The sequence below is a fragment of the Coturnix japonica genome, chromosome 1 (assembly GCF_054131305.1).
Source record: "Coturnix japonica strain WE chromosome 1, WE-NBRP24, whole genome shotgun sequence".
Taxonomy (NCBI): Eukaryota; Metazoa; Chordata; class Aves; order Galliformes; family Phasianidae; genus Coturnix; species Coturnix japonica.
Window position 1 is genome coordinate 155,027,936 of NC_140663.1, and position 9,036 is coordinate 155,036,971.

At 44.7% G+C, this 9,036-nt stretch overlaps 2 long non-coding RNA genes across 2 annotated transcripts; one reads left to right on the forward strand and one right to left on the reverse strand.

Moving 5' to 3' along the window:
• The first annotated feature begins 595 nt into the window (after nucleotides 1-595).
• Nucleotides 596-6,441, forward strand: LOC146762796 (uncharacterized). The gene is made up of 3 exons (XR_014942146.1): nucleotides 596-689; nucleotides 6,034-6,146; nucleotides 6,246-6,441. It is a non-coding gene; the product is annotated as an uncharacterized LOC146762796 (long non-coding RNA).
• Nucleotides 5,114-6,133, reverse strand: LOC146762797 (uncharacterized). Its single transcript, XR_014942145.1, has 2 exons — nucleotides 6,012-6,133; nucleotides 5,114-5,890 (listed from the first exon to the last, which is right to left on the reverse strand). It is a non-coding gene; the product is annotated as an uncharacterized LOC146762797 (long non-coding RNA).
• Nucleotides 6,442-9,036: the final 2,595 nt, after the last annotated feature.

Here is a 9,036-nt window from a genome sequence, read left to right on the forward strand (position 1 = left end):
CCACCACAGGGCATAAGTGTGTAGAGGACTGTGAGTGTTAAGATGGTGGTGGAGACAACAAGGGGTCAGTGAAGCTCTTCAGAAAGAAAAGTGCCTTCTTCAGTAGTGAAATTTCCTTCCAGGACAGTTTCTATTTGATTAAGAGCCCAGATTCCTTGGGGACCTCAAGATCTTCCTGTGCCAAGAGGAGGTGGTCACAGCTCTGTAGGCAGCTGGAGCAGTACCGGCATGGAACAACAGACCCTGTATATTGAGCTCCTTTTGAGTCTGTTCAAGAGCTCTCTGTGTAACTGAGCTACAGATGCCAAAAGGTACAACTTTAGGTCTAGTTGCAGTTGTATGTATGCCAAGTCAGGAGCCTGCTCAGCCTGGAGATAGACTTCATCAGGCCTCTGGCGGATACCCAAGCACACAGACTCAAATGGTCCCCTTTTGGTGAAACATTGAGTCTATTCGTTGCTGCTCCTACTGAAAACCTGTTTCAGCAGAGTGCTGTTATTTGAGGCCTGGTTGTAAATTACCAAATCCTAAGAGTTTTCTCATTCCTTTGTAGGTGAGATGTGATGGTCTGTGTTTGGGCTGCACAAGTACCTCAGTTCTCAGCAGATGGCACTGTGCTCCAAGGTTGACTCTGGACAATGGAGGACTCGCTGTCCGATCAGGTGTAGAAGTGTTTTTATGGATTTGGGGTAAGTAAGGAAGTTCCCAGCAGGACGGTGTCAGTGTTCTTTAGCCTAAAGCAGAATAGAACAAGGTTATTCAGCATTTTCCACTAGTCTTCCAAAAGTGATGCACATAGGAGGCCTTAAGCGTTGATATGCTCTAAATTGGATGCTTCATGTATTTTCTTCTAAGTACAGTTGCATTCACGGGATCCTCAGGTTTGTAAATCTAGCATGGATGGATGTAGGAAACAGTAAACGTTAGCTGAGAATGATGTAGGGTTAGAGTTCACCTCACCTTCAGCCAAATTAGCTAAGAAAGCATGTCACAACATCACAAAGCATCTCCAGAGGTTTTGAAAGGTGCACTGAAAACAGAGTGAAACACTTTTGTTGGCCATACTGTATGAGAGGGAGGTCTGTGCAGTACTTGAAAGAAATGGTCTTTGTCCCTTCTAGAATCTGCTCAGCTCAAATCCTGCCTTTGTGCAACAAATATCTGTAGAAAAACAACTGTGGTTTATCTGTTGGTTTATATTTAATCTTCCCGTTCTGTGTGTTGCCTTTTGTGTTTGTGTTTGAGGTGTCACACTGGAGAAGCCTCTTTGGAAGATATTCATAGGGACTGTTCCCTCTTGTTCAGAGCCTGAGGTCATTTTTGTGCTCTCTTTCCCCAGCGCACTGATTGCCTCAGGTTACTTACAGCCCGACAATTGACATTTTATTTGCAGGAAAGTTCATCCATGCTTTACCTGAGATTTTGGCTATTCATTTTCTCCCCAGGAGATACTGACTGTTCCACATGCGCCCAGTTCATTAAGATATAGACTTGATGACTTGGGCTTGATGATCTTCAAGGTCTTTTCCAACCTGGGTAATTCTATGATTCTATATTTAGGGTGCCACTGACAGAATGCTGATGAGAGGGCACTGAAGAGGACAGGACAGTTCCCTCCACTTAACATCTCTTCTTCTACACATTTAAAACTTGCCAGTGGAAGAGAGTGTGATGAAAGAGCAAGATTGAAAGAACTCATCATTTTTTTCCAGAGTATTTGGAACAAATCAAGGGCTTTATGCTGATGGGGACAGATGCAAAGAGGCATTAACTTTTGCTTCACTAGGCAGCTGACTGGTCTCCATGAATCCCTGAAGTCAGTCAATGTAAATCATAGCATCATAGAATCACAGAATGCCTTGGGTTGGAAGGAAGCTTAAAGATTATTGAGCTCCAATCCCCTGCCATGGGCAGAGCTGCCATCCAGCAGCTCAGGTTGCCCAGGGCCCCATCCAACCTGGCCTTGAGCACCTACAGGGATGGGGACCCACTGCTTCTATTATGCAAGCACATAAGATCTGCATTAAGTATAATGCATACTGAGCTTATCCTTAACGCACATAAAGCTTTGCTGCTCAGTCTTGCTAAAGGATGCAGTGGTCATTCAGTAGCTGTGAAGACACTTCTTGTCTGATCTCTGCTTCTGAGCTATGAAGTAGAGGTGACTGTGCACCTTTTTCCCTTCTTTAATCTGTTCAGGTTCAGTCTTCAGGCTGTCCTGTTTCATAATATGCAATGTGAAGGCTATGTGCCAAGGCTGATGTGGCCCTGTGGGTTACTGTAGTGAATAAACACATGGTGAGTCTTACTGATCAACACTGCTGACTTTTTGTGGTACTGGGAAAATAGCAATATTTGCTTGAAATTAGAATGATCTGTGTGTATTGTGAGGCATCGTGATATATCAAAACAGCAGAGAAGAAACAAAAAGAAAAGACAAGAATTGCCTTCGGAAAAGGCAGAAGTGTGGGAAATGAGTTCTTTGGATCTACCTTCAGGGTTCAGCTAGCGTACCCTACTAAGATGAAGGCCGAGTGGTTACATTTAATCCCTATGAATATAACAGGTATAAAGAAAAGAACAAAATAAAAAAAAAAGGATTTAGAGCAAATGAGTATAAACGGGCCATGAAATAGAAGCTGATTTGTAGCTATCAGAGCAGCAAGAGTCTGGAACAGCTTCTTTGTGCCAATAGGAAGTGTCTTTTATTAATGATCAGATGTGACAGGCCATGTAGAAGTGCTGAGTTTTGGACTGCTGAGTCCAAATATACCCAAGCACTCGCAGTAATGATTGGTCCTTCATGTGCATGGATGGCAACGCTTCCAGGAAACACTCCTTTGAACATCACCTAGATGAAGAGCTACAAGATCTGGTTTAGTGGCTTGTGTTAGCTACGGTAATGGAAGAATGGTTGGACTGGATGATCTTGTAGGTCCTTTCCAACCTTGTGATTTTGTGATTCTATGATTCTATGAACAACTCAGCTCCACATGGAAGGAACTAAGAGCCCCATGATGAGCCAGCAGTGTGCGCTACGAGCCAGCTCTGTGCGCTTGCAGCCCAGGTCACTATTGGTGGCAGGCGTACAGTTGGACAGGATGATCTTGGAGGTCTTTTCTAACCTTAGTGGATCTATGATTCTATGATTCTGACTTGTCAGCCATTAGTTCTGCACTCTTAGAGATAGATGCCTGCAGAAACCCAACGAGTTCTGTTTTGATAAAAACTGAAAGAGTGTTTGCAGACTTGTGGGAAAAGAGGATACAATTTAGTCATTTTCTGTGAGATAATAATGTTCTAATTGAAAACCGTGCTCTGATATAATTACCCTACATCTTTATAGGGCTGCCTCAGGAGCACAATAAAAGAACAGCTTTAACGCACCATGTGAGGGAAAGTACTCCAAGAGCCATCTCATGTACATTGTAGAGAGAGAAGTATCGTAATATCAAAACATTTTCCTAATCTGATCTGGTAACGTCTTGTGGCAGGACGCATCCACAACCTCCTTGGGCAACCTGTTCCAGTGCGTCACAACCCTCTGTGTGAAAAACATCTTTCTAATACCTAACCTAAACCTCCCCATCTCAGTTTAAAACCATTCCCCCTTGTCCTATCACCATCCACTCTTGTAAACAGGCGTTCCCCTTGCTGGGGGAGTACTGGAAGGCCACAACGAGGTCTCCCCGCAGCCTTCTCTTCTCCAAGCTAAACAAGCCCAGTTCCCTCAACCTTTCCTCATAGGAGAGATGCTCCAACCTTCTGATCATATTAGTGACCCTCCTGTGGACCTGCTCCAAGAGCTCCACTGGAAGCCCAAGGTCTGGATGCAGGAGAGCTGAGCAGAGGGTAACAATCACCTCCTTCTCCCTGCTGGCCACCCCTTTTTTAATGCAGCCCAGGATATATTTGGCCTTCTGGGCTCTGGAGGAGGCTCAGGGACATAGAATAAGCATGAGGAAGAAACAGAAAAACACAGATTTTCTGGTATTCACCTAAAGACCCCCAGCAGGTCCCCATCAGCACACTCTCTCCCTTCTTCATTATCACAGAGAACAGGCACGTCTTCCTATTATCTGCATTACATTTGCTGCCCCTGGGGCCCTTCCTGGCTGTTCACCAAGGGATAGAAAAGCTCATAATATATTAATAAGTGAGAGATTTTTTAATTTTTGAGGCAACCTGCTCTTTGCTGTGAAGCAGAATCCACTGTGCAATAAATCATAATAAACATAATGACATAATACAAACAATAACCAGCTTCAATCTCAGCTGCAGAATTATTAGGCAGATTAATGAACAGATGATTTGGTTCTTGTTTTATCTTTGCTGTTCAGGTTTCTCTAGAAGAGACATGATATATTTTTTTGAGGTCCCGTAGTCTAAGCAATGGGATAAACCTCTTGATTCCTGAGTTGCCATTGTGTGGGTGGGTAAATCCATGAGGTGAGGGGTTTCATGGCTGAAATTCTACTCTGGAGCTCATAACAAGTCATGCTGGACAAGGCCTTGGGCAGCCTGTGGTGCCCTGTTCATTGCAGGGGAGTTGAACTAGATGGCCCTCAGAGGTCCCTTCCAACTCTAAGTGTTCTATGATTCTAGCAGCATAACGGACAGTGCTGTTTGTATCAGCTGCATCAACTGTTTATATCAACTGATAACAACCTTCTGATCCCCCATGCTTAAGAGTCACAGTTAAGACTCCTATGAGTTTTTAACGAGGAAACTTTTGTTGAAGAATCAGATGACTGCTGCAACTGTCAGGTGTAATCGGGCTGTCACTCAAGCCCATCACTCAGCTTCAGTCCTTTGTGATCTGCTGTAGAATGAGGTTGGTTGTCTTGTTTAATTGTTCTCAAGACTAATTATGCACCACGTCTTTGCTGAAAAACCCATGAATATTTATTGCTCAGTGAATAAATGGCCCATAAAAAAACCAGCTGATTCAGCCATGGTAAGAATGCTTTGCAACCTTTGTTTTTATTATTCTTATTTACCATGTAAGCCAGAGATGAAGATGACCTATTAGACCATTCTGTGCAACTTCCTGCAAATCCGGGAGACTTACGCCTTACAGCTTTATCATTAGGTGCTAGAGAGAGGAAGCGCCTTTCAGTATGCAAAAAGCATTTGTCATTTAATATATTTTAATGCCAAAAAGCCAATAATTTATCTCAGTTATTCAAATTCACACGTCAAATGAACATCCATTCGAACTAAAATTAGCTATGTTTTCTCTTACAAAGAACTTGAAGCACATGAAATGCTTTTATTAACCCAGAGAAAAGAATGTACCAGTACAGTTTTAGACTGCTGATAGCTCCCCAAAAAGTACTTCCTCCATGTAGCACTTCAGTGTCACTTAGCTGGGGGACACTGATGGAGCATCTTACTATTGTCTCTATCCAACTCTCCCTAGACTAACCTGGCCCATCTCCTTCTGCCTCTTCTTTGAATGGACAGCAGACAGGTGAAAGTCGATGTAACTTTAGACCATAATCAAACTTGCTGCCCAGGGAGATGGTGGAGTTGCCATCCCTCGCAGTGTTCAAGAAGCATCTGGATGAGGAGCTACAAGATCTGGTTTAGTGGCTTGGAGTAGTAACAGTGATGGGAAGACAGTTGGACTGGATGACCTTGTAGATCTTTTCCAACCTTGTGATTCTATGATTCTATGACTCTATGTCTGGGACAGAAGGCCCCCACTTTCTCCACACTGATAGTGGCCTTTATTCACAAGCCAACAAGGAGCTGATAAACCTAAAACTTGTATTTCTGAGTGATACTGAAGAGTTTTCCATTCAAACCTCCAGGAGTTCGCAGTGGGCTATTTTGCGTTCAGGGCCACAGCAACGGTGTGGAAGTGATGGACTGCTACTTCATACCTCTAAAAACAAAGAACACCGCATGGCCTGATGTGTCCTACTGATGGATGGCAGCAAAGAGATTGAGCCATTAGTGCCAGATCAATGCAAATACTTGAAGAAATAAATGGCTCCTGACCTCACCTGCACATTTGTTCCAATGCAGCCATCAGGAAGCATTCCTGACGCATCTGTGGAGCTGACTTGTGGGAGATGCAGAACATGAAGAAATGGCGAGGAGTCGTTTAAGTCAACTGACAGGTGTCATACACTGGGAAGGTAAGAATGACAGTACAAATTTAATTGTGATCAGTATATGTCTGTATATATATCTACATGTGTGCGCGTATGTCTCTAATTCCCCACTCTTTGTGTCAGTCATTACGCAGGGGAATGCAGGAGGCAGGCCTGTGACTCATGTGAAATGGGAGGAATGGAGAGCATCCAGTCACAATCACCGGCCCTGCACTCAGCCAGGAAGCATGACTGAACTGGTGAGGTGCCACAGAGACTGAAGGAGATATTAGGATAACGAAGCTAAGAATATCAGATAATAATACCAGAAAATAACTGTGCTTTTGCCCTTTGTAATTTGTCTTTGAACTGAAGGAAACACTAAGAAACTAGATTTTGTCAGAGAGCTCTGTAAAGCTGAGAATCTGCACCAGTCTTGTATCATAGCAAGACACAGAGCGTTTTCTTCTCAGAGACACTCAGGTTTGCATCTGTACAACATACAGCTCTGTTTGCTTTAAAAAGGCAGACCAAAGAGCAGCCTGAGGGAAAGTGATTAATGCTGTGAAATAATTAAGAGATAAAGAAATATCGCATGACCTGACACAGCTCATCTGAGGAATGATACCTCCCCAGGAGCTGATGCAGTCAGGGGTGGATGGAGACAGACCCAGTTAATAAGCTGGTTACAGCCCGAGGCTGTAGGACTATGGAATGGCTTGGGTTGGAAGGACCTCAAGGATCATTTTGTTTCAACACTCCTGTCACAGACAGTGCTGCCTGCTGCTGGACCAGGTACTAGATCAGGTTGCCCAGGGCCCTATCCAACCTGGCCTTGAACACCTCCAGGGATGGGGCATCCACAACCTCTCTGGGCAGCCTGTCCCAGTGCATCACCACTCTCTCCGTGAAGAACATCACCCTGATATCTAATCTAAATCTTTCCTCCTTTAGTTTAAAACCATTCTCCCTCGTCCCATCACTACCTACCTGCATCAGACAGGTAGACCCCAGGTAGAGGGAGAGAAGATCACAGGTGGGCAGGGCCCCCAAGCAGGCATCCTCTAGATCTGGCCATGACATTTGGAGCTGACACTCCTCCCAAAGACCAGGGGAGCTGATCATTCAAAAAGGGCATAGCTGTGTAAACACTTCATAAAATAAAGTGTGCGATTACCCATAAAAATGCTTCTCTTTCAGAAGCACAAAGGGAAATGGCTTTTAAGCAGAAGAGGGTAGATTTGGACTAGGTATTAGGAATAAATTCTTTACTGTAAGGGTAATGAGAACCCTGGAACAGGTTGCCCAGTGATGCTGTGGATGCCCCTCCCTGGAAGCATTCAAGGCCAGGCTGGATGGGGCTGTGAACAATCTGGTCTGGTGGGAAGTGTCCCTGCCTATAGCAGGGGTTGGAAATGGATGATCTTAAAGGTCCCTTCCAACCCAAACCAGCCTATGATTATATGATTCATGCTGGTGCATTCTGAAGTCCTGCAATGCTCATCATGGCAGCGTCAAACTCCCTTCAGTGACCTGAAGAAAATCTGGTCAATGATGTTCATAACCTCTTCCAATCCTCAGCTTCTAGAGGCAGGGAGGAACGTGTTCCCATACAGCGACAAGAGTGGCTTTGGTGAACGTGTGATCCCATCACGGGCAAAGCAGGCAAGCTTGCTGATGGCAAATAGATGAGAGCTGTAAGGATCAGAAAAGGAAAATGTAATCACTCCCAATAAAAAGTAGGCCGATGGTCACTATTAGCTCACTGAGAAATAGGGCGCTGTCTTCACCCCTCTTGACTTCTCGCTGCTATCAGCCAGAATGAAATCATTACTCAAACTAGGCAGCTTAAGGCTCATTCCCACGCTCCTGCTCTGCTTCCCCACTTACCTCATCTCTGAATCTGAGATTCACAGGTGTGATATCTGTGGAAAGACACCTTGTGAATGGACATGGGCTTGGGCATGATAAGAATGTATGACATTTACTGCACATGACTTCTGAAGTTTACCTGCAGTTTACTCTCCATCAGTAGAGCAAGAGAGGAGATGTGAGACGCTGGTGACTTTAAGGCTCATTACTCTTGAGCTGTGTGCCTCCACTTGCATTGCCTTGCACAAACCTCCCCAGCTAAGCCTGCAGGGGAGGATGGCAAACAGAGAAGTGGCCAGTTTCACTCACCTTTGTGCATCAACTTGGCAGGCCAATGCCTGAAGCTTGGAGTCAGCCTTATTAAGTAAATGGGATGATAATTTTCTGAGGCAACAGGAGAGCCTTAGCAGAGGAGAAACCATGGTCACTGAAACACTGAGCTCTGTAAATGGGAACACTGGGATCAATAGAAACCAAGAAAAGAAAAAGAAAAAGACTAATGTTCACACTGTGATATCATAAATGCTGCTGCTGTGGACCTTCTCAATGCCACCTTGGCCTGCATAGCATAGGGTGGGTTCAAATTCACAGCCAAAATCTGCCTCCTTTGCAGCAGGAAGAAAGCAGACCAGCAGCCTTCCCTGCCTCTGCTCTGCCCCTGGGATGCCAGCAGCTCATGGAGCTCCACTTTCTGTAAGCAGAACAACCAGACAACAGCTTCTGAGTAAGTCCTTTGCGGCACGAACATATTGGCAGCTCTATAGGTTGCTTCTTTTAATCCTCCTGCCATACAGAGAGGATAAAATTCCCAACACAAATGGCAACTCCGCAGCAAGTATCTGCCATAATTACAGTAATTATATTGTCTTCACACTCTCTTATGAATCGGTGACAGTATGTATTTAATGAGCCGTTTCCTGTTCAGCAGGTTGCTCCCAGCCTCTCCGATTTTCAGCTGCAATGCAGAGGTGTCTGAAAATAACATTAACCCTCACAGGGGACAGCAGCACCTCTGTGACAAGTGCTGCACGCAGCCGCAGGTACCACACATCCATCCCCTTGC